This window comes from Felis catus, chromosome E3 (assembly GCF_018350175.1).
Source record: "Felis catus isolate Fca126 chromosome E3, F.catus_Fca126_mat1.0, whole genome shotgun sequence".
NCBI classification, from domain to species: Eukaryota; Metazoa; Chordata; class Mammalia; order Carnivora; family Felidae; genus Felis; species Felis catus.
Window position 1 is genome coordinate 1,440,149 of NC_058383.1, and position 24,244 is coordinate 1,464,392.

General features: G+C 59.1%; 2 long non-coding RNA genes across 2 annotated transcripts; one reads left to right on the forward strand and one right to left on the reverse strand.

Moving 5' to 3' along the window:
• Positions 1-12,943: 12,943 nt before the first annotated feature.
• On the reverse strand, positions 12,944-14,029 carry LOC109495080. Its single transcript, XR_002150279.3, has 2 exons — positions 13,666-14,029; positions 12,944-13,138 (listed from the first exon to the last, which is right to left on the reverse strand). It is a non-coding gene; the product is annotated as an uncharacterized LOC109495080 (long non-coding RNA).
• A 1,050-nt stretch (positions 14,030-15,079) lies between these two features.
• Positions 15,080-19,688, forward strand: LOC123382577. The gene is made up of 3 exons (XR_006591149.1): positions 15,080-16,226; positions 17,737-17,922; positions 19,062-19,688. It is a non-coding gene; the product is annotated as an uncharacterized LOC123382577 (long non-coding RNA).
• Positions 19,689-24,244: the final 4,556 nt, after the last annotated feature.

Below are 24,244 nucleotides of genomic sequence, written 5' to 3' on the forward strand. Positions count from 1 at the left end.
GGACACCTAGGGGCCTGGTGTCCAAAGAGAAATCCAGGCCGGAGAGCCACGTGGGGATCATCGCTCGGGGGCGGTGGCTATTGGAGCCAAGGTCATGGGTGGGTCCTGGTCCCGAGGGGCCCGGCATCTGCTGGTCGTGTCTTTGGGCGGTGGAGAGAGGGCGCAGAGGGTCAGGGGGTCAAGAGGAGAAGTGTGGGGGGGAGGGGGTGGATGCCGATGTCCCAGAGCCAAGGAAAGAGTTTCCAGACGGAGAAGGTGATCAGCCAGCTGTCTCATTGCCACGGCAGTGGCTTCCCGGGCTGGCGACCCTGTACCCACTCACACCTCTGTCTCGGGACATCTTGGGGGCGCTCGTGGGCCCCTGGGAGAAGGGAAGAGTCTGGAGGGAGCGGGGCATCAGGCCCACAAAGCCAGCTGGGTTCAGGGCAGGGTCGCCAGGCAGGCTCGGGGCCCCCAGGGCTGGAGTCTGACGGATGGTGCTGGTGCCTTCTGGGGGCTCCCAGCGTGGCTTGTACCCTCTTTCTGGGGCCCCTGATCTTGACGCAGACAGCCCCGGGCTTCCTCACAGACCCCTGCTGTTGGGCTGTCCTGGTGGCCCCCAGTGCCTGCTGTGGTTGCGTGGCCAGCCTGGACCCCCCAAAGGAGGCAGGTGGCAGGGCCTAGCCGCCCCCCCCCACTCTCCCCTGTCTTTCCGGGGGCCTGGCCTGCACGAGGGGGGCCTGCACCAGAGAGCCTCTGGGAGGAGGGCTGAGCCAGTGGTGTAGCCCGTTTTGCACACAAGGAGAGTGAGGCCAAGAGTGGTCGGCTTAGAGGAGGCGGCCGCTCATCTCAGATGGAGGTGGTCTAATGCTCTGGGTGGCTTTCCCCGATACTTGATGGGACCCCTCGGACGCCCCACGGAGCAGACGCTGGTGACCAGGGAGGGGAGAGGCCCCTCTGCGCCAGGGAGCTTGATGAGCCCTGAGGGTGGGGGCCTGAGAGGGGACGGGCCAGCCCCCAGAGCCGCCTCGGGCCCAGCCGGCCGGGGGAAGACCGGGAGGTGTGTGGAGCAGGGTCTGGGGCGGTGGTCCCGGGGGGTTGGGACCGGCCACTGGGGCCTCACAGTGCGGCTGATGATGGCCAAACACCAGAGTTGCCTCACGTAGCCCCGTCAGGGGCGCCGTGCCAATTACCACTGAGCCGAGTGCGTCGTCAGCTTCCCAGGCGTCAGGAACCCAATTAGGGGTGTCTCAGATCCGGTCAGGTGGCTCCGTCAGTTGTCCGAGCCGCAGGAGCTGGGCTGTACCGGGCACCTGCCATGCGCTGACGAGCTATAACGGGGCTTCGCCAGGCAGGGGCTGGGTTACACGGGCACCGCAGGGGTGGGCGTGGAGCACGGCCAGCTGGGGAAGGGGGGCTTGGCGGATGACCGTCCGGCCAAGGAGGGTCCGGCACGAGGGTCCTTTCTGCCGGGGAGTGGGGTGAGGGGCGGTGGTCTGGGCTAGGAGACGGTCCCAGAGGCTGCATTCGCACCAGCCTTGGTCCCCAGGGGCCATCTGGTCTGCCCTGGGCTCTACGGCGGGAGAGACACAGGTCCTCGAGGTGGGCTCCGTTAGCAGGTGGTCTCTCGTTGGCCTGGGGGACAGGAGGGGACACGGTCCCGGCCCCGCGGTGCCCAGAGCCCGACGCAGCACGCCGTCTGCCCCCAGACCAGGTCTGCTTACACCCTGCGGCTCCCGCTGGAGGGACAAGGAATCGTCCAGCTTGGCCAGGTGCTTGGTCTGAGCCAGCAGACATGGGCCTGCTGTGAGGGGCTGAATCGCGTCCCCTCCCCAATCCGTGTGTCAAAGTCCTAATGCCCAGTCCCTCACAAGTGACCGAGTCTGGAGGCAGGGCCCTTGGGCTGAAATGAGGCTGTTAGGGCGGCCTTGTCCCATGCAGCTGGTGGGGTCACCCAAACCTTCGTTCCGGAGGCCATTCGTCTCTGGCCCTCCCGAAACCCGAGGAGTGAGGTTTGTAGGGCGGTGGCAGCTTCCGGTGGGTGGAGCAGCTGGAGACGGTTGTTTCATTCACTGGCCGTGCTCTGAGTCTGTGCTGCGTGCCCGGCGCTATCTGCTGGGAGAGACAGGCGGGCAACGAGGAAACCAACAACAGAGATCGTTCCGGGCAGCGGGACACGCTCCGACGACGGCCCAACGCAGCGCCCGCGATAGGAGGTGACTTAACGGGATGGTCAGGGCCGCGCCCTCACAAGAACGGCACACCCGGAAGAAGACCATTCTGGGCAGAAGACACAGCCGGTGCAAAGGCCCTGGGGTGGAAACAGATGTGGTGCGGGTCCCAGAGGTGGCCTGCGCGGCGCTCACTGGAGCGTGGCGAACCGAGGGCAGGGAGGCGGAAAAAGGAAGCCAAAGTCGTTAGCGCCTTGTAGGTGGGCCAGGGTAGGGAGCAAGGCGAGAAGCCGCTGGGGGTTTGAGCCGCGGAGTGATGTGATCTGTGTTATGAAAGATTGAGCTGTCGTCTCCCTGGAGGGCGGAAGGCGGGGAGAGGGGTGGGGGGGATCAGCGAGAGGCCACCAGAGTGACCCGGAGAGAGCCAGGGTGTCGGCCACTGGCTGGAGGGAAGGGGATTGGGGGCTGGTTTCAAGCCAGAGCCCATTGGGGGTTGCTTCTGGGTTGGAGGGGAGGTCAGACCGGGGAGAGGTCAAGGGCTGGGGCCCGAGCCTCCGGGGAAGCTGGCGCCCTTGCCCAGACGGAGTGAACCTCCAGCTGTTTTGGGCACAATCAGCGTGAGCAGATCTGAAGTGTGGACTGCGGATCTGAGGTCCTGGCCTGCAGGAGGGGCGGTGCCCCGGCCGGCCTGGGGGGCAGTGGGGTCGGGGCGGATGTGAAGCCAGACTTGGTCCCTCCCCACATGAGTGTGGCCTCAGGCGGTGGTTCCTCCTCGCTGGGGCGATGGGGGCACAGCTCCTCCTCCAGCAGTCTGTGGCGAACAGCCCCGCCCAGACCTCCCTGCCCCGCCCCTCTCCCCCCCCCCCTCCGCAACCCCCATCCCCTGTCAGTGCCCGAGACCCTCCCCCACTGCAGGCTCCAACCCCCCAGATGCCGGGCATGTCGGTGCCACACTGCCTCCCTTCTCCTCCCGCCAACTCGAGGCTCTTGACCTGGAACACGCTGGGGTTGCGGCCACCCCGCAGCCTCCAGGGGTCAGGAGGGTCCCGATAGAGCGGGGGTCTGTCCCCGGGGGCCCCGAGTGTCTTCAAGGGGCTCTGGTGGATGTGAAGAGGCCTCTCGTGGGGGCTTTAATTGGCATTTTCCCATCGATCGTGAGCGCAGGACGGGTCCCCTCCCTCCTGGGCTCTCCGAGGGCTCGTCTTTCTTACTGACGTGGAAGAGCCCTCCAGCCGCGCCCGTGTTAACGCTCTGTTCGTGGGTGTGTGTTGTGATCTCTTCTGCGTATCCGCCGCTGTCCGTGTGCCTCCTTTGTGGCGTGTTTTGTCACACAGACTTTTCTAATTTTGCTCTAGTTGCATTGATCGATCTTCCCCGGCATGACTTGTGTGTTCCGTGTGTGTTTCAGGAACTTGCCCTGCTCAGAGGTCGTAAACAGGTTTGCCTGCACGTTGAGGTCTCTTGTCCCCCGGGACGAGTTCTGTAACGGCACGAGGTAGGGATCTCGTTTAGTCCTCCCCAGCCGGTTCGCCAGGTTCCCCCGACGCAGTTATTACACCATCCATCTTTCCCTTCCCGATGGCGTGGCCGCCCCCGCCGGCCCCGGGTGCGCCTCTCCGTGCAGCCCTCCTTCTCGCTCTCGGTCTGGTCGGCTCGGTGCCTCCTCGTGATAAATGGGGTGATCTGAGTTTCTGGAGGCCCCAGGGGAGGAGCCGGGGGAACCTACAAGCAGAGAGCAGTGAGGAGGCCACACCAGTTGTCAGTGGGGGGGATGCCGGGAAGGGGTGGCAGGTGGGTGATTCCGGGGAGGGGGGACGGGCGTGCGGGATACTAAACAGCGTTAAGCGGGAAGCGCAGCCTGACTTTCAGAAGGGACAGGCAACACTTGGCTTCCGTTGTCCGCGTTCTCTGATATAAGCTTCCTTGCCCCCCGAAAAGCTTTGAGGCATGGGGCCAGGGCTCGCTCTAGTCAGCAGAGTGGGGACCAGCCCCGGGACCCTGGGTTTTCAGTGGGCTCCCCGCCACCCCCCCCCCCCGCAGGACAGCTGGCCCTACCGGTGGGGAGGGGACATGTGGAGACCTCTGGCGAGGCCCCCCCTTCGCTCAGGTTCCAGGCTTCACATCACAGCGGCCTGGGGCGCTGGTCTGGCTTGCAGCAATCAGGGGGCCGCCCAGCAGGTGCCTAGGGCAGGGGTCCTGGAGCCTTGGGATGGGGGTGTCAGCCCCGGGACTGCAGTAACGGACCACCACGGATGGGGCGGCTTAAACACAGAAATTAATTTTCTCACGTCCTGGAGGCTGAAGCGCGAGACCCAGGCGTGGGCAGGGCTGGCTTCTGCTGGGGCCTCTCTCCGTGGCCCTGTGCATGTCGTGTTCTCCCCGTGTCCTCATGCGGTCGTCGCCCTGTGCATGTCTGCGTCCTGATCTCCTCCTCTCAGATCACCCTCGTGATCTATTACACCCTCCTTGCCTCTCCATGCTGAGACACTGGGGCTGGGACTCAACATGCGAACTCGGGGAGGACACAGCTCAGCCCTGGCGGGGCGGGGTGCAGGGAGGAGTAATGGGGGGGTGGAGTGTAAGGGTGGTGGGTCTGGAGCAGAGAGGGCTGGGCCCCCGTCACCTGCTCTGAGCCCGGGGGGGCTCTGGGGCTGGGGGAGCACGTGCACGCTGTGGCACACTGCACGGGGTGATGCGGGTCTGGAGGGGGGAGGCGCGGGGGGAGGTGCAGGCCAGTGGGGGTTGGGGCACTGCCTGGGGTCCCTCCTGCCGGCACAGTGGGGGCTGGCCCGCTGTCCCCAGCCTGCAAAGTGGAGGAGAAGGAGCAGAGAGAGCCACCGGAGGCCATGTGGCCGCAGGCACGAGGAGGCCTTGGGGGGCCTTTGAGGACTGGGGGCCACGCCCAAGGGCCAGCAGCACGATGTCCCCTGGCAGGTGGCACGGAGAGCCAGCCACTCACACGCGCGCATTTGAGAACTCAGACCCAAATCTGTAAGGAGACGCGAGGGGCTCAGGCGGACTGAGGCCGCGTTCCCGCCCTCCGGGGGAAGGGGTGTCTCGGGGCCTCCCGGCAGCAGGGTCACAGGGAATCAGAAATTGTCCTCAGCTCGGGGGCCAGAGGTGGCTCTGCACAGCGTCCATCTTTTGCTTCTCCTGGGTCTTCTCGTTTTGTCCAGAGCTTGGGCTTAAGTCTCCGGGAAAGACCAGTCCCCTCCGAGGCGGGAAGGACGGGTAGATAGGCTTCAGGCCGGTCCAGCATGTGGCGCCTGGGAAGGGGGGGGGTCCCTGCCCAGCCTGTCTCCCCACCTGCTCTCTCCTGGGCCTGTGAGTGGATCTGAAGCCCGAGAGCCTTGGCCCAGGGCTGGGGGTGGGGAGGGCAGGGGGATAACGGATAACGGGATCCCGGGGCGGCTTGTGTGTGTGTGTTGGGGGTGTTGAGCCTGGGTAGGGAGAGGTGAACAGCAGCCCCTCCCCGGGGACCAGCAGGGCGCCGAGCACAGAAGGGCCCGGTGTGTGGCCTGCCCTGGGCTCGGTGTGGGCCTGGCGCGTCCCTCGCAGCCTCCCCAGAGATTAGGTGAGAGGCCAGCCTGCTGAGCCCCTGGGCATTAGGCGTCTCCTTCTGACCTTGAGAGGATTTGATGCGGGCTCGGGTGGGGGGAGGCTGCTGAGGTCACCAGAGGTCCCAAACGGTGCCCAGACATGCCCTTTGTTTGAAAAGCACACTTTTGTTTTTAAATTAGAATTAACTGCCAAGATTAAAAATGGGAGACATTATACATTAAAATCTCATTTCTAGCTTAAAAAAATTTTTTTCTTTTCTTTTTTTTTTTTTTTTACTGTTTATTTTTGAGACAGAGAGACAGAGCGTGAGAGGGGGAGGGGCAGGGAGAGAGGGAGACACAGAATCGTAAGCAGGCTCCAGGCTCCGAGCTGTCAGCACAGAGCCCGACGTGGGACTCGAACCCACAAACCTCGAGACCGTGACCTGAGCCGAAGTCGGACGCTGAACTGACTGAGCCCTCAGGCGCCCCATTTCTAGTTTTTTTAGGAAACAGAAACCCGAGGCCCTGGGGACCCTGGCTCCTTTCAGGTCCTGCTCAAACACTGCAGGTACCTCGTGCTCAGCCCTCAGGGTCTGCTGCCCCTGGCCCTGCTCCCGGCTCAGGGCTGCCCCCTGCTGCCTGCACCTGGAGCCCCTGCTGCGGCCCAGCCTCACGCCCCGTGAAGCCGTCACCCTCCATCACCTTCCCCGAGAGCTGTCCCTGGACAGCTGGCCTCCACTTTCCGTGTCTCTTTTCCCTGCCCGGGTCCCTTTCTACCGCTTGCCCACGGGGGTGCGTCTTTGCCTGCCCCTAGCCGGGGTGGGGGTGGGGGTCCGTGGGCTGTGTCCCTGCACTCTGCCGGCAGATTCCACAGGACCAGCGTGGACACACTTCTCGGGGGGAAGGACACTCATCCAGAAGACCACGTGAGACCAGAAGTCATGCTGGGGCCACTTTTAGAAACTAGTCTTGGCCTCGGTGATGCTCAATGAGCCCCCGGAGTGTAGATGGGCGGCCACCTGCAAGGGCCCCTCCTGCCTGCGACCCCCCCAGGTGTCTGAGCTCTCGTGCAGCGTGTAGAGAATCGTCATCCCTTTCCTGCTCCTCAGGGGTCCTGGGATTCAGACCTCACCCTCATGACCTTGTCCTTAAAAGGCTTTTTTAAAGACTGTAGAGTTCACCCTTTCAGTGTCCATTCCTCTGAGTTTGACAAACGCAGCCAAGGTCCCTCCTGCTGTCCCTCCAGCCCCTGTAGTCATGGACCCGTCCCGCGTGTTAATAGTTCTGCCTTTCCTAGGATGTCATGTAAGGGGGATCCTGTACGGTATAGCCTTTGAAGTCTTTTCAGGATTTTAGGCAAATTTATATTTCATGTAAATGGGCTCTTACCATTACGTAGCCTTCCATGTGTGGCTTCTTACATTCAGCATCGTGTTGTCAAGGTCAAAATCAAGCTGTCTTTTTGTTCTTGAGCTGGGAGAGTTCTCTGTACGTTCTGGGTGCCAGACCCTTACCGGACACATGTTTTGCAACTATTTTCTCCCAGGCTGTGGGTTGTCTTTTCGCTGTCCTGGTTGGGGTCCTCTGATGCGCAAAAGTTTTTACAGTGTGACGAGGGCCAATGTATGTATTTTTCCTTTTGTTGCTTGCCGTTTTGGTGTTGGATGGAAGAAACCGTTGTCAAGCCCGAGGTCATAAAAATTTGCCTCTGTCTCTTCTTCTGAGAGCTTTAAAGTTTTAGCTGTTCTATTTAGCTTTTAGAAGTTTATTTTGAGTTAATTTTTTATATGGCGTGAGGTAGGGATCCAACTTGACTTCCATTGTCCTGGTGCCTTTTGTAGAAGAGACTATTTATTCCCCACGGAGTAGTCCTGGCTGGCTTCTAGAAGATCAGTTGGCCACAGACATATGGGTTTTTCCCAGAGTCTCGCTGATCATTGTCTCTCTTTAGATCAGTGCCACACTGTTTGATGACTGTAGTTTTGGAGTAAGTTTTGAGACTGACAGGTATGAGTCGAGTCCCCCTAACTTTGTTCTTTTTCAAGACTGTTTTGGCTATTTAGGGTCCCTTCACAATTCTGTATGAATCTGAGGATTTGCCGTCCGCTTCTGCAAAAAGGCAATTGGAGTGTTGATGGGAGCTGCATTGAATTTGTTTGGAGATTACTATCATAATATTAGCAAGTTCTCCGACCCGTGCACGTGGCTGTATCTCTACCTGCTCAGGACTCCTTTACTTCCCTGGAGCAATGCTTTGTGGATTTCAGTGCACCTGTCTGTACCACCTTGGTTCAGTTCATTCTTAGGTGTTTTATTCTTGATTCTTTAATTTGGAATTGTTTTCTTAATTTCCTTTTCAGACTGCTCGTGGTTAGTGTATAGACATACAGCTGATTTTTGTGTGTTGATCCTGTGTCCTGCAACTTTGCTGAACTTGTTTATTGGCTCTAACGTGCATTCTGAGTATATGGATTCCTTAGGATTTTCTATGTACAAGGTCGTGTCGCTTGGAACACAGATAGTTCTACTTAGCATCTTTGAATCTTGAGATTCATTCATGATGTTGTGCATATTGATAGCTTATTCCTTTTTGTTGCTGAGTGTTATTCCGTTGAATGGATATGCCACTATTATGTGTCCGTTTACCCAGAGAGAGAGAGAGAGAGAGAGAGAGAGACCGAGCAGTTGGGGAGGGGCACTGAATCCGAAGCAGGCTCCAGGCTCTGAGCTGTTAGCACAGAGCCTGACATGGGGCTCGAACCCACAAACTGCGAGATCATGACCTGAGCCAAAGTCGGACGCTTAACCGACTGAGCCACCCAGGCATCCCTTAAACTTCCAACTGTTAAGAAATTATTTTTAACAAACGATTTTCTGAAGTGGTTAAAACATTTTGTATTTCCAACAGCAGCATTTAAAGGTTCTGGTTGGTCTAAACCTTCAGCAATACTGGATATGGTCGGTCTTGTAATTTTTAGCCATTCTAATAAGTGCTGAGAAGTATCTCATTGTGGTTTTGATTTGTACTTCTCCAGGACTATCGACCTCGAGCACCTTTTTAGGTCCTTATTTGCCATTTGTGTATCTTCTTTTGTGACATATCTGTTCATCTCTTTTGTCCATTTTTTTAAACTGAGCTGTTTGTTTTCTTACTGTGGAATATTGAATGTTTTTGACATATTTTGTCAAATCCTTTGTCACATATACGGTTTGGAAATATTTTCTCCTTGCCTGAGACTTTTAGAGAGCAGGAAGCTCTCATTTGACGATGTCCAGCTTATTAACGTTTATTTATGTTTATTTTATGGATTGTTCTTTTGATGTTGTGGCTGAACAATTTCATCTAAGCGAAGACAAAGATTTTCTCCTATGTCTTCTGCTAGAACGTTTATAATTCTGGATTTTTACAGTTAGATCGATGAGTCATTTTGTTTATTTATTTATTTTTGTATATATGTTTATATAAATATATATACATATATATAAAAATACGTATATATACATATATATAAATACATATATATATACATATGTATATATATATTGAGAGAGAGAGAGAACGAGTCGGGGAAAGGGACAGAGGGAGGGAGAAAGAGAATCTGAAGCAGGCTCCACACTCAGCATAGAGCCCAACGCGTGGCTCAATCCCATGACCCTGGGATCATGAGCTGAGCTGAAATCAAGAGTTGGACGGTCAACCAACTGAGCCACCCAGGCGCCGGTCTCTGAGCGATTTTGAATTACATTTTGTATAGAATGTAAGTTATGGATCGAAGCTCGTTTTTCTGACATACGGATGTCCAAACTGTTCCACCACCATTGGATGAAAAGACCATCTTTTCTCCACCAAATTGCCTTTGCGTCTTGTCAAAAATGTGTTGTCCATTTTTGTGTGTGCATCTTTTTCCGGACTCTGTTCTGTCCCATTGATCTGTTTGTCTGTATACATGCCGATACCACACTGTCTTGATTCCCACAGTTTTATAATTGGTCTGGCAATCACATCCTGTTATGCTCCACCTTTGTTCTTTTTCAACCATTTTTGGCACAGTCTTGCTCCGATCTACAATAGTTGGCAGCTGATTCTGTCCTCTCCGGCACGCTGATCTTTCCAGGAGCTTCTCCTGCATTTCCCTGAGGTGATCCCTCCACTGCTGTGTCCACTGCCTGACCTATTCACTCACGTTCGTCTTCCCCCAAACAGAGACAATGGGGGCGCCTGGGTGGCGCAGTCGGTTAAGCGGCCGACTTCAGCCAGGTCACGATCTCGCGGTCTGTGAGTTCGAGCCCCGCGTCGGGCTCTGGGCTGATGGCTCAGAGCCTGGAGCCTGTTTCCGATTCTGTGCCTCCCTCTCTCTCTGCCCCTCCCCCGTTCATGCTCTGTCTCTCTCTGTCCCAAAAATAAAATAAAAATAAAACGTTGAAAAAAAAAACAGAGACACTGGGCTCGTTGCATTACCCACCGGGTGTCTTGGAACTGGGGGCCATCACTTTTTCTCTGCAGTCCACAAAGAGCTCAGCTGGGTCAGGTGCACGGAAGAGGTTTCCCTCAGGCTTGGATTGTATTTCCATATAAGCCCGTTGTATATTTTTTTATTGAAATTTTTAAATGTTTATTTAGTTTTGAGAGAGAGACAGAGCATGAGTGGGGAAGGGGCAGAGAGAGAGAGGGAGACACAGAATCTGAAGTAGGCTCCAGGCTCCGAGCTTTCAGCACAGAGCCCGACATGGGGCTCGAATCCACAAATGGTGAGATCATGACCCGAGCTGAAGTCAGACACTTAACCGACTGAGCCCACCAGGTGCCCCAGAAGTCCTTTGTATTTTGGACTAAAATCAGGATGTTAGTGGAGATGTCTAATGCTATGAGTTCCCATCCATCCATCCATCCATTCATCCATCCATCCATCCATTTATCCATCCATCCATCCATCCATCCATCCATCCATCCACCTTCTATCCATCCATCCATCCATCCATCCATCCATCCATAAACCTTCCATCCATCCATCCATAAATCTTCCATCCATCCATCCATTCATTCATCCATCTACCTTCTACCCATCCATCTGTCCATCCATCCATCCATCCATTTATCCAACCACCTTCCATCCATCCATCCATCCATCCATCCATCCATAAATCTTCCATCCATCCATCCATTCATTCATCCATCCACCTTCTACCCATTCATCTGTCCATCCATCCATTTATCCAACCACCTTCCATCCATCCATCCATCCATCCATCCATCCATCCACCTTCTACCCATCCATCCACCTACCATCCATCCATCCATCCATCCATTTATCTAACCACCTTCCATCCATCCATCCATCCATTTATCCATCTACCTTCCATCCATCTGTCCATTCATCATCCATCCACCTTCCATCCATCCACCCATTCATCATCCATCTTCCACCCATCCATCCATCCATCCATCCATTTATCCATCCATCCATCCATCCATTTATCCATCCACCCATCCATTCATCATCTAGCCATCCATCCACCTACCCATCCACCCACCCATCCATCCATCCATCCATTTATCCAACCACCTTCCATCCATCCATCCATCCATCCATCCATTTATCCATCCACCTTCCATCCATCCACCCATTCATCATCCATCTTCCACCATCCATTCATCTATTCATCCATCCATTTATCCATCCATTCATCCATCCATCCATCCATTTATCCATCCATCCATCCATCCACCTTCTATCCATCCATCCATCCATCCATCCATAAACCTTCCATTCATCCATCCATTCATTCATCCATCTACCTTCTACCCATCCATCTGTCCATCCATCCATCCATTTATCCAACCACCTTCCATCCATCCATCCATAAATCTTCCATCCCTCCATCCATTCATTCATCCATCCACCTTCTACCCATCCATCTGTCCATCCATTTATCCAACCACCTTCCATCTATCCATCCATCCATCCATCCATCCATCCATCCATCTACCTTCCATCCATCCACGTTCCATCCATCCATCTATACACCTTCCATCCATCCATCCATCCATCCATCCACCTTCTACCCATCCATCCACCTACCCATCCACCCATCCATCCATCCATCCATCCATTTATCCATCCACCTTCCATCCATCTGTCCATTCATCATCCATCCACCTTCCATCCATCCACCCATTCATCATCCATCTTCCACCCATCCATTCATCTATTCATCCATCCATTTATCCATCCACCCATCCATCCATCCATCCATCCATTTATCCATCCATCCATCCAACTTCCATCCATCCATCCATCCATCCATTTATCCATCCATCCATCCATCCATTCATCATCTAGCCATCCATCCACCTACATCCTTTCATGTCCTGCCCATCTTCCCATCCATCTACCCATCCCCTTCTGATCACAAACCATACTGGACACTGAGGTACAGGAATGCCTTATAGAACCCAAGATTCCCTGTGTTTAAATGAGACTTTTGAATGAATTGCTCTCCTAGGGCCCTTTACATTCTCGTTTTCCTTGACTTCTATGCAAGGACAACCAAAACTTTAGGCTGACAGGGTTACACTGGTTTCACAAGGGCCAAGTCAGAGACAGGGTCTCATGCCCATTGACTCTGGGATAGACACAGATTGCCACTTGCCCCTGTTTGAGCCGGATCCCAGGAACTGAGATCCCTATCACAGGGCAAGTACAGTGGACGTTCCAGAGACGGCCTCTATTGACCATAGCGACATTAACATGGCATCCAGAGGGTGTCCCTCACTTTCTGTGTAGTGGGAGCCTCCTGCTGACCTCTGGATCTGCAGGACCCCGAGGAAGAAGTGGGGGCCACTCATGCCCTGGGGGCAGGGCAGGTGTCTCCAGAAGCCTGAGGCTTATCTTTCCCTGGGTGGGGCAGGGCAGAGGCCATGGTGTGGAAGCCCCTGAGCTGACATCCTCATCAGACCTGACACCCTGCTCTGGCCACTGCTGTTGGAGCTGTGCCTGGACCTCCCACCTCACCTGTACACCCCGGGGGCTGTTTACAGCCCACACCCGTGCCCCCAGCTGGGCTGCGCACAGTGTGTCGCTGGGTGGGGCTGACATCCCAGAGGGTGGCCTCTGAGCTGGAGGTGAAGCGGGGGCAGGAGCCCCGTCTGCCCCGGCTCCACCAGCACTGGGATTCCTGGGGTTGGCCCTGACCTCCGGAGCAGCCTGGGTACTGCCGGAGCACCATAGAGTTTGGAGTTAATAACAGACGTTTTTATCTTTTCCACAGTTTTCTTGTTGCTCTGTGGCCTCTGCCCATTGAATCTGGGCCCCAGCTGCCTCGCGGGGGAGGCAGACACAGCTAGAACAAAGAAATCAATTGACTTTCTGGATGAATTTTTAAAAACTCACAGCAGAGGCAATATTCTGAAAGCGCAGAGGATTTCTTTTGCAACAGCAGAGCTTTCTGAGAAAGAAAGGGTTTTTGAGTGAGAACACAGACTTTATTGGCATAAGCTGCAGACTGGGGAAAAACAGTGAGGGCCTTTTTCCTGTCCAAACAGGGGCAATGATTGGATCGGGGGGAAGCAGGGAGGGGGCTTCCGAGCCCCTCATCTGGCCCCTGCTCTGGGAAGGCGGCTAATGGGAAATCCAAGTAAGTTTGGGGGCTGCTGGTGCGTGAGACCCAGGCTGGCGCCCTGCGTTCATAGGGAAGCCCCCACCTGACACCATCACGGTGGCCCCCACGGGAGGCGTCCCCAGCCACGGCTCCTACAAGGACACGTCACCATTGCTATTAACATTATTTTTTGGTTTACAAAGCGATCGGCTTGTGTGCTAGTTAGCTACGGCCGTGTAACAAATCACCCCACAGTTTAGTGAGTTAGTATGCGTGTGTTACCTCACGTAATTTCTGGGGCCAGTTAGTTGGTAGTGGCTTAGCTGGGTGGTCCCTCAGGGTCTCTCGGGAGGCTGTGTCATCTGAAGGCTCACCTGGGGCAGAGGATCCCCTCCTCCAAGGCGGCCCACGCATCAGTACCGGCCACTGCTGGCTGGGCCCCAGCTCCTCTCATCTGGCCGTGTCCATGGGCTACTTGAGCATCTTCATGACAGGATGGGTGGCCCACGGGCACAAGGAGGAAGTCCCTGCCCCTTGTGGCCTTGCTGGGAGTCACCCTCTGCCTTTTCCACACTATCCTGTCGTCGCCCAGGCCACTCAGAGTCGGAAGAGGCCTTATGAGGTCATAAATACCAGCAGGGAGGGTCTCTGGAGGCCATCTTGGAGGTTGGCTGCTGTGGTTAGTGACGTGCTTTCTGGATCTCAAAGCACTTTGGCATTTCCAAAGAACTGCTGTCTACGGCAGAGTTTTGCACACATTTAGCTCATGGGCTCCTGAGACGTTCCCGTTTTCCCCGCAAAGGGGCTGAGGTGGGGGCTTTGTGAGTCACTGTGGTCATTGTTATGCCCTGAGCTGGGCCTCCGGGGCTGGCGGGGCCCAGGAAGGCCTCCCGGAAGAGAGGTCCAACCCCAGCCCCAAAGAGTAAGGCCAGAGCCAAGAATGAAGGGGGTCACTTCTGGGTCAGCCAGGAGCAAGGTGTACAGAGGACTCGAAAATGCAGCGACGCCTGTTACGGAGGGTCTGGGAAGCCTGGCCCGCAAGACATCCGCCTGCAGGTGCCACGTCCCCATGTGTTCCCCCCCCCCCACTCTGCGTACCAGCACCCGGCCCAGGACTCAGCCCCCAGGGCGTCTGTGCAATTCAGGGCCGGGCCTGGTGGCGGACCGGGAAACAGAGACCACGTCTGCTGACGTTTTGTGCTGCTGTGTGGCCAGCCTGTCTGGGGGAGGCATCTAGGGGAGGCCTGGAGGCGGGAGGCCTGCCTGGGGGAGGTTGAGGCTCTGAGGGCCAGGCAGGGCCAGGCCTGAGAAGGCCCCTGGGGAGGGCGGCCTCGCTCGGCCTGTCCACGCTGGACCCAGCAAGCCAGGCCTCTCACTGCCCCTGCCGGGCACCCGGTGCCTCCTCCTGTTGTGCTCCCCCCTTCTCAGAGGAGCCCACGCTTTGCTGCTGAACCGCCTTCTCGGGGAAAGAGGGGGAGTTTCCAAGCTTCCCTCTTGGCTGGATTAGGGCAGCGTTAACCGGGCAGACTGGTCACAGATGCCCCTCCCCGAACCACCCAGCTAATAAAGCTCAGCATTAGAACCTAGCTGGCAGCGTCTGCCTGAGAGCTCGTGCTGGTTCGGGCTAAATTAATCCGAAAAGAGAGTCACCTGACGCTGAGGCCCATGTCTTCCAGGCAGCCTTGACAGGGGTGAGGAGGGAGGGCTGGCGCTCAGTTCTCAGTGAGGACAGAAGTCTCTCTGCTGCCCGAAAGGAGGCAGAGCGGTCGTGGCCTTGCGTCCTCCCCAGAGCCGCTCCGGCCGGGCTGGGGCGGGTGGGGGGCAGGGTGGCTGCCAGCAGGGTCCACGTGCTGACGGCCCAGACTCGGTGGCTTGAAACCATGGTTCATCCGCTCTCAAATCTGCCACGCGGGCAGGGCTGGGCACGAGCCGGAAGGCACGGGATGGGGCAGGTTCCCCGGGACGCACTCAGGCTGGGCTGCCCGTGGGCCTCTCTGCCGGGCCTGGGCTTCCAAAGAATAGGCATCGGGGTTCCCGCGGCAGGTGTCCCCGAGACAGCCAGGTGGCAATTGTATCGGCCTGTGTGACCCAGCCTCAGAAATCACAGAGCATGTCGTGGTCATGCCACTTGGCAGATGCCCCCAAACGCAGGCGGGGACAGACTCCGCCTCTCAGCGGGGCAGTGGCCGGGTTCTGGAAGGCCTGGCTGGATGGGAAAGTGGCGTTGTGGCCTTTTTTAGAACCACGGTCGGCACACGCGTGGACCCTGGGCTCTGCGGCAGAAAGGACCCCAGATTCACTCAGCCCACAGCTCCCCAAGGGGACCAGCCCTGCTCGGGGCTCTGCCCTCCGGCCTCTGCAGACAGATGGGACCGAGACACCCCGTGTTAGCTTTCCACGTGCTGTGGTTCCCGAGGCGACCAGACATAGAGAAGGCCTGAGCTCGTGGACTTGAGGAGTGGGGGGCGGGGGCGGCCCCATGGCTGCCTGGGAGCGGGTGTGGGGCGGCCCTGGCCTCATTCCCCTTCATCAGAGGCTGAGGCACTTTTCTGACAGTCAAACCCCTTTTCCTTCAACGTTGGGTTTCTGGGTCGTTACCAGACTCCCTCCCCCCCTCCTTCACCTCCTCCACGATTGTCCTTTCGGGAGGTCCCAGCCGGGTGATTCTGGAAACAGTGACGTGGACCAGCACCCGAGCCGTCACTCTGAGCTCACAGTCGCTGAATGTGGCTGTGAGCTGGCCAGCCGGAGACCCAGAGGATGTCCCTGAACCTGCCCCAGGGCTTTCCTGAAACATCAGTCTTCCAGGTCCACGGTGCCCTGCGAGATGGCTCCAGGGCCCAGGGCAGGAAGCAGGGCCTCAGACGTCACCCTTCACCTCTAGTCCGGCAGCAGGGCCTACGAAGCCTTGCCTGGCCTGGGCTTTCCGCCACAGGTAAGGGTCTCCTTGACCACCTGGGGGACACACGGCCCGGGCAAGGGCCCCGTGGTGGGGTCTGTGTGTGCGCTGGGGCAACGGTGGCTCCAGAGCTGGGCACGTGGATCCGATGGCCGAGACCCCGTGTGAGTGAGATGGTGACAACAAACCCAGCAAGCTGGCAGGCGTGCCCCAAGTCATGTGCTGGGGGGGGTCCCCACTCTCTCTTCCGAGGGTGACGGGGGCCCAGCTCGGCCCCATCAAGCCTCCGAGTTAACAAGTTCAGGCCTGGTGATTAACTAGCTTCACAAAGTTGATGAAAAAAATCCCGATATAAATAAATATTCCTGGAGATATTCCACCCCCTGCAGGCATGAACTTTGAATAATTGCAGGGAATTATGCTGAGGACTAATCAAAACTTTTTTTCCTCTGCTAATTACCTCTGGATTTCATCAGTGTCAGAATCTAATCAACTCCAGACATCTTAATCGACCCTCGGGGATGTGAGGGATGGGGGAGCTTGGTGTCACACAGAGGGGCCCCGGGGCCGGGGTGGGGGCGGCCGAGGGCTGTCCCCCCTCTGATCAGGAAAGAAGCCCTTCCCCACCTCAGGCCAGCTTCCCTGTCTGCCCTCCATCATCACCACCCCTCCTCCCGATGGGGCCCCGGGGGGGGGGGGGGCTGGCCCCGGGGTGGCCCCCAATCTGGGGCTGGCTCCGTAGAGCCCTGGGGGCAGTTGGAGACCTGGGGCCAGGGGTGCTCGGGTGGAAGGAGGCTTTGCTGCCTCCCCTGCAGGAAATCATTTGCATCTGATGAAAAATCCCTCAGAGGAGCAGAGCTCAAAGCTCAGGAGCCTGGGAGCAGAGGCCCTCCGAGCCGCTGGCCTGATCGCCGGGTTCTCCCTGGTGTCCTGGGTGCAGGGGACCCCTGGAGTCGGGCCAGCTGGGCCCCGAGAGAGCCCTCAGCCCCTCGGGGCCAGGCGCCCCGCCCCCCCTTCCCCCCCTTTCTGGCCTGGCTCCCATCCCTTCCCTCCTTCCCTTCCGGTCTCCTGGGACCAAGAAAGCCTTTGCCAGTTTCAGAGGCAAAACTCAGCAGCATAGAAATCCACCTTCGGGAAGCCCAAACCTCCGCTCTGAACCCCTCAGCCCCCTTCTCCTGCCCCCCTCCCCTGCAAAGCTCCTCAGACAAACAGGCCCCTCCCGGTTCCTAGCGCCCAGCTGCCTGCAGACCCCACGGGAACAGCCTCATGGGCCTGAAGGAATGAAGTGCCTCGTGACCCCCCAGCCCCTGGCCCACAGGCGGCTGGGGAGGTGGGGTGCTGCCCTGCACCCCCCTGTCAGGGGGTCACGTACACCCAGGATAGCCACAGAGGGGTGTGCTTCCTTCTCCAGGGCTGAACATAGTCATGACTCCCCCAGGCAGGCGGGTACCGGCCCCATGACCACCCGAGAGGCCCGTTCTGCTCCCCATTTCTCCGGCGTAGCAGGTGCTGGGACCCCAACCCCATGTCCTTTCTCCTGCTGCAGACAGAGGGGACCCGGGGCGGGGCCGTGTCCAGCGCCCAGAGCTCGAAACCTGCTGCGGCCACTCCCCTCCCGTGCAGAAAGCAAAGTCTCCCAGCTCTGGTCAAAGCGACAAGAAGGCCAAGTGGTGTTTGCTACCGAACCTTCCTGAAGGGGGTTGAGATCACCTTTAATTTCAGAGCAAAGGAGGTAGGAGGCATAGGGGCTTTGCAGGGAAAGGGCCCCACAGGTCCCGCCCTTGACGGTAGGGGTGGGGAGGGTGCGCTGGGTGAGAGGTCCAGGAAGGCAGGGAGCCCCAGGGTGGGAGGACAGAGGTGCATGGAGGGGCTCTGGGAGAGCAGGGGTCTTAGGGAGATGGGGTTCTGGGGAGATGGGGTTCCGGGGAGGTAAGTTCTGGGGAAGTGGGGTCTGGGGAGGTGGGGTCCGGGAGGCGGGGTCTGGGGAGGTGGGGTCTGAGGAGGTGGGGTCCCGGGACAGGGCGAGTCTTGGGGAGTTTGGAGATGGTGATCCTAAAAAATATTGGTCTTGGGAAGGCAAGATTTGGGCTTCTTAGGGGGTAGGAGGTTAGAAATCTTGGGAGGTGGGGGTCCTGTGTAGATGTGGGGCCCCAAGGAGGCAAGGGGAAGGAGCCCCAGGAAGGTGGGGGTCCTGGACAGCTGGGGGTTCTGGGGGGATCCCCCTGTCTTGGTCTCATTACTCTGTCCGGTTTCTCTGTCTCTTGATTCACTTTAGAACTCTCTAGAGGGGGCCTGTCTAGATGCCCCCTCCTTGTCCACCTGTTCCGCACGGGGTCTCAGGTGTGCCGCTGAGCAGGGCAGAGAGCGGGGTGCAGGGAGCTGGCCGGTGCCCCCACAGTGCCCGTCGGGGAGGGAGGTGATGCTGTAGCCGCGGCCACCGCCCCCCGAGGTCCCGGGAGGGTGAGGAGAGGCCCGGAGCCCCTGGGCCCCGAGCACCCTGGCCCTCCTGCCACCCTGCGAGCTCAGCTGGACCTTGGACGTTAGTTTCTGGGCCAGACACGGGGCAGGTGCCCGCTGGTGCTGGAGATGGATGGGGTCCAGATCCGGGGGTCCTCTTCTCCCGCGGGACACAGAGGGAGCCCAGCTGGAGCCCCTCCCAACTCCCGTCACCACACACGCCCCCCACCCCCACCCCCGGCCAGGCCCTCCACACACACACACACACACACACACACACACACACACGCCTTCCGCTCCGGGCTGTGAGGTGACGCAGCCCCCTCGGGGGGCCGATTCCAGACTCGGAAGCAATCCCAGACTGGATCTGCAGCCCTGCCCCCCTGAGGGACGGGGTGCCGCTTCCCCACGCAGGACAGGACGCGGCAAGGGGGCAGGACCGGCTGCTGCCTCACCCTGACACTAGCTTGCTGTGTGGCTTCGGGGCCGGTCTCCCCTCTCTGGGCCTGTTTCCCTTCTCTCCTTCTGATCGGACTCCACACGCCCTCAAGGTCCCTTCTGGCACAGACACTATCTCTCCAGCTGGGCTGCGGCCTCTGCCCCGGGCCGTCCGAGGCAGCCCCCTGACCGCCCGCCCGCCCACCCACCCTCTCGGACCCCAGGCTCCGCCGGCCTCTGGCTGCAGCAGGGACATCCATCACTGCTCCGTGATAGATTATCTGTCCCTCCTCCTGCCGCCGCTCTGCTATTTTGGTTGCAGAATAATGTTTATCCCTTCACACAACACTGGCACCCTCCCCCTCCTCCCTCTGTCCTTCCCGCGCTCCTCCCCGCTCCCTCTGTGCGTGCGCTCCCAGCAGAAATCAGGAGATCTGCTCCGGCTACTTTCATGATTTTAATTTTCCGTTCTCCTTCTCCTCTCTTCCCCCTTATTACATTTTGGGCTCTTTCTGGGCTGCTGGAAGGAGCATACATTTTCCCGGTGAAGTTTTTTTTTTTTAATAAAAACCATCATTTATGATTATTTTTCTTTCCCACTGACTGTCAGCCTTCTCATTTCATTTCTTATCTACGCGGCTTCCCGCCTGCCTTGTCACCCACTCGGACCGGGGTGCGTGCGTGTGCGCGCACTGGGGCTGGAGGGTGGCTTCGGGGCCGAGGTCCGGGCCCTCCCCTCCCCCGCCCCCTCCGCTCCCCAGGCCCCGGGCTTCTGCTCAGCTCTGCTTCATGGGGGACCGAGGTCACAGAGGAGGCGGGCTGCAACTGACCCCTGTCCGGCCTGCACACGTTTCCCCACAAAGCAAAGGCTGCTGGTCCCCCACACCCTACCAGTGGTACCTGGGCGGGTCCCTTCATTGCTGACACTCAGTTTCCCCGTCTTTACTTGTTTATTTTTTTAAAGTTTTATGTATATATTTTGAAAGAGAGAGAGAGCATGTGCAGGGGAGGGGCAGAGAGAGAGGGAGAGAGAGCGTCCCAAGGAGGCTCCGAACTGATGGTGCAGAGGGACCCAGACCCATGAACCATGAGGTCATGACCCGAGCTGAAATCAAGAGCTTGAACCTCAGCCAGCTGAGCCCCCCAACTCCCGGCACCCTGGTTCCCCATCTTTAAATAGAGACAAACATAGACAGGATTGTAGATCAGTTTTTCATTCAACAAACACCGATTGCGGGTCTGCTGACAAGAGCTACGTGCCTGTTCTGGGGTAGGAGCCAGTTCATAGGTCACCTTCCTGCACACCAGCCCCCCCCTCCCCCCAGGATGCAGCCCTGGGCTTCCCTCTGATTTTGCTGTGTGGCTTCGGTGAGTCATTGACCCTCTCTGAGCCTTCCTCCATTTCCTTCTCTGAGTTCCCTCCACCGCAGGCGGGACATGTCCCTTCCCCGTGGGTCCCCAGGGGAGCCCGTTTCAAGCAGCGTCGGCCTCTCCCCAGTTCCTCCTGGCTGCTTGCCGGTCACCTGGAGAGGTCAGACCTGTCTTCAGGTGTCTGTGACCAGCTGGGCTCTGGAGCCCAAGTTCGTGGCAGGGAGAGGCAACGTGTCCCTGCCACACTGGCCCCTGCTCCCCGGTGATCCTTGGAGAGGGGGCCCCGCTGGGTCTGCTGGTGGACGGGCTCCAAAGCCCAGGGCCACCGTCGCGGGTTCCGAGGTTGATCTGAGGGGTGAGAGGTGGGGTCTGCCCCACCCCTCAGCTTCCCCCAAACAGTGGTAGCAGAGGTTCCATGAATATTCATATACTCACATGAATATTCACGGCGATAATGAGGCACCTCCTCCCTATCCCCTTGACCTTGGGCCCTCTGTCGCTTTCCCAGACTCCCCACGGCCCATCTCTCCACTGACAGGGATCGTCTGGCCGCCTGACGGGGGCCTCTGGTCCAAGGAGACCCCCGCGTGGAAAGGATCCCTGGTGTGGTCAGGAGAGCCAGGCTCCCATCTCCACGCTGGCCTCAACCCCCGCCCCCGTGTGAGGGCTAGCCCCTCCCTGGGCCTCAGTTTCCCTTCTGACCTCCAGGGCTCTTCTGGCCCCGAGAGGGTTCAGCCAGGATCACCGCCCCGGGAGCAAACAATTTCTCTCTGATTCCATGTCCTGAGAGCTCCTTTGTGCAGAGACAAACCCGGAGGCTCAGGTTCCCGGAGGGCGGACCAGGCCAGGCTTGGGTTACCTGTAACCAGAGAGGCCTGGGGTCAGGTGTCCCCGCTGCCCTGAACACCTGCAGCCAGGTCCTGCTCAGCTGGCGGTCCCTCGGGACAGGCAAGATGGGGGTGGGCCTGGGGCCCTCACCGGGAGGCTGCAGGTGCGGCCGGGGAGGGAATGCAGGGGTGAGCGGGAGGGAGTAGGGCGAGCTGGGACCTTCCCTCTCCGGGCCAGGACCGCCTGCAGGGACCCGGACTCTGCTCCTCATGCCGCGTGACCTTGAGCAGGCCGCTCAGCTCTGTGCCTCAGTGTCCCTCTCTGTGCACGCCTGCCCACCGTGTTCAAGGCTGAGCCACCCGGGCCCGAGCAAGAGAGCGCCACTCTGAAGGCTCTTGGCCGGTTGTCCGGAGCGGCCCCAGCTGGGGGAGCCGGGCAGACCGAGCGCTGCTGTGGGCGTCTCCAGCCAGCCCCCTGGCCCGTGCCCCCAAAGTGCCCGAGATCAAGCCCACCGCCAGCTCCGGGCCCCCACGGGCTCTTCCTCTGCCTGTGCCAAACCCCGTTTCCCCGTGTCTCCTTCTTTGCTTACCTGGCTCCCACCGGGCCGTCAGCTGTGGGCATGTGGGGTCCTCACGCCTTTCTGGGGGTGCAGCCCCGTCTGCCCCCTGGATGGACCCTCCTCTGGGGCCATGGGCAGTTCTGGGCCGCAGGCCTCATCTGGAGGGGGCTGTGGCAGGAGCAGATAGGGTGTCCGGAATCGTCAAGGAGGACGGACCGTGCCCAGCACCTTCTGGAAAGTTCCGGGACCCGGGGCTCCCTCGGCAGGTCCATCCAGCTGCGTGCGGACTTTGTCCTGGGGGCTTCGCCTGCGTCTCCAACTCCGGGGGCTCCGTGAGCCGCGGCCTCTGCGACGTGCCCGAGACCTTGCACGTGAGGCCTTGTGCGCGGGCACATTCAAGTCTCGGGGAGACCTGAACCCTCATTCCTGTGCTTCCAAGTGCACACCCTGACCCCTGTCCTTGGGGCTGTGCCCTGACCGCATCGGGTGCAAGGGGAGCAAAGGAGTGTTTCAGGCTTGTCCAAGGTCACCTGGGCAGCAAGCGGGGACCAGGCCCGCCTCGCCGCGGTCTGCCCTTCCCGGGAGGAGGACAGATGGAGGTCCCTTGTCTGTGGGTCTTGCTCAGGCTGACCCTGCGTGAGCTCCGTAGCGGAGGCCCAGCCCACTCCATGCTGTTTGCCTAAATTTGTCCAGCCTCGTCTTCCCACGGGACCCACACGGCCACCGCCGACATCTGTGGGGACACAGCAGAGGAATGCCTAATGAGGGCTCGGCGTGGCCCCACCACGGAGCACAGGCTGGGACAGATGGTCTATCATTACCCATTTTTATTAATTACCGTCTGCGCGTGCCTCGACTGGCTCCCAAGCCCCAGGCTTGTCGGCCGCGCGCGGCCCCAGCTATTCTGGAAGAAGAAACGGCCCTTCATTTAGCTTAACGTGCGTTTCCTCCCAGCTTCCTTTGAGACCAGACGCTTCTGGCTCAGTGCGGTCCCTGGGGTACCAGGCCAGCCGAGGCGAAGCCAGCGGGCAGCTGCAGAGGGCCCGGTACAGGGACAGACACAGGGGCCCCGGTGTCCCCGGCCCAGGGCGTGGGGAGGCGGCAGACGCTGGGGCCCCCGGGGCCCCCGCCCGGAAGCCCCCCTCAGGATGCTCGCTCTCCGCTGGCCTCTGGGAGGGGGGGGTGTCTTCCTGCCACGGGGCCCCCACACCCCTGTGGCTGCGGCGAGCCTGTGCGCCCGTGCGTCCGTCCGGGTCGAGGTCCGCAGCCTTCCTCAGGTTGGGGGACCCGGCCGGGCGCTCCCGTCCCTATTTTGGCCTTCAGCAAGTCCCTCTCTGCCTGTGGCCTCTGCGAGGAGTAATCGTGTCCTGCTGGACCCACAACGGGAGGGGAAGGGAAAGTGGGCCAGGAGGACAGGGGACAGGGACACTCCCCCCGTCAGGTGGGTCCGGGGGCCGCTGGCACTGCGGAGAAGCAGGACCCCCCAGGCCACGTCGGGCCCCCGGCCTAGAGCTCGCTGGGCTGCCTGAGAGCCGTCCGCGGGCCCTCCAGCTCTGCGTCCAGCCCTTTAGGCAGGAGACGGTGGGGCACGAAGCACAACATTTCTAGTCAATGAAGAGGCGCCGGGAGGCGTTTGATATCTCGCTTGTGTCACACAGGCTAGGTGCTTTGTCTGCTGCCCACATGACGATCTGTCATACAGCTGGGTCCTGGCCCTTAGGCTGTCATCCGTGGAGCCCGAGGAGCCGGGACACCCAAGAAGTCAGCTCCAGGAGCTCCTGGTGGCCGTGTGACCTTTGCCGAGATCTAAGGGGCGGGGAGGGGGCACGTGGAAGGGGGGTGGCCGGGGCTAGGACACGCCCCAGGAGGCGTGAGGCTCAGTGTCTGAGACGGGCTGGGGGCCGGGAGGGGCCGCCCTATGTGGGGCAGGAGGGGCCTCAAGCTTTCCCAAGACAGAGCTGGTGGCACCTGCACACAGCCAGGAGCTGCCTGGGAGGGGCAGTGGTGAGCTCCCCGACACCGAAGGAGATCAAGCAAGCCCTGATGCCCCCTGGGCGAGGAGGCTTGAGCAGGAGGAGTAGAGAGGCCAGCATCACAAGGAGAGTATTTTTACCAGAAGCAATTATGGGCGGCACAAGCCCTGGAAGGGAACAGTGGACAAGATGACCTCTGGGGTCCTGGGGTGGACCCCCAACAGCCATCCTGCGTCTCGCACTAATTGGTGCCTTAACCGAGGCCCAGGGGCCGGACGGCACTGCTGGCCAGGCCGTGGACTCGGGTCCGAGAGCTGCCCGGCAGGAAGTGATCTCTCCAAGAGTCGGTTCCGGGCGGGGTCAGAGGCTTGCGGCCGGAGAGATCCCAGCCCCGCAGTCTGAACGCTGCCCCACGACCAGGAGGCGGC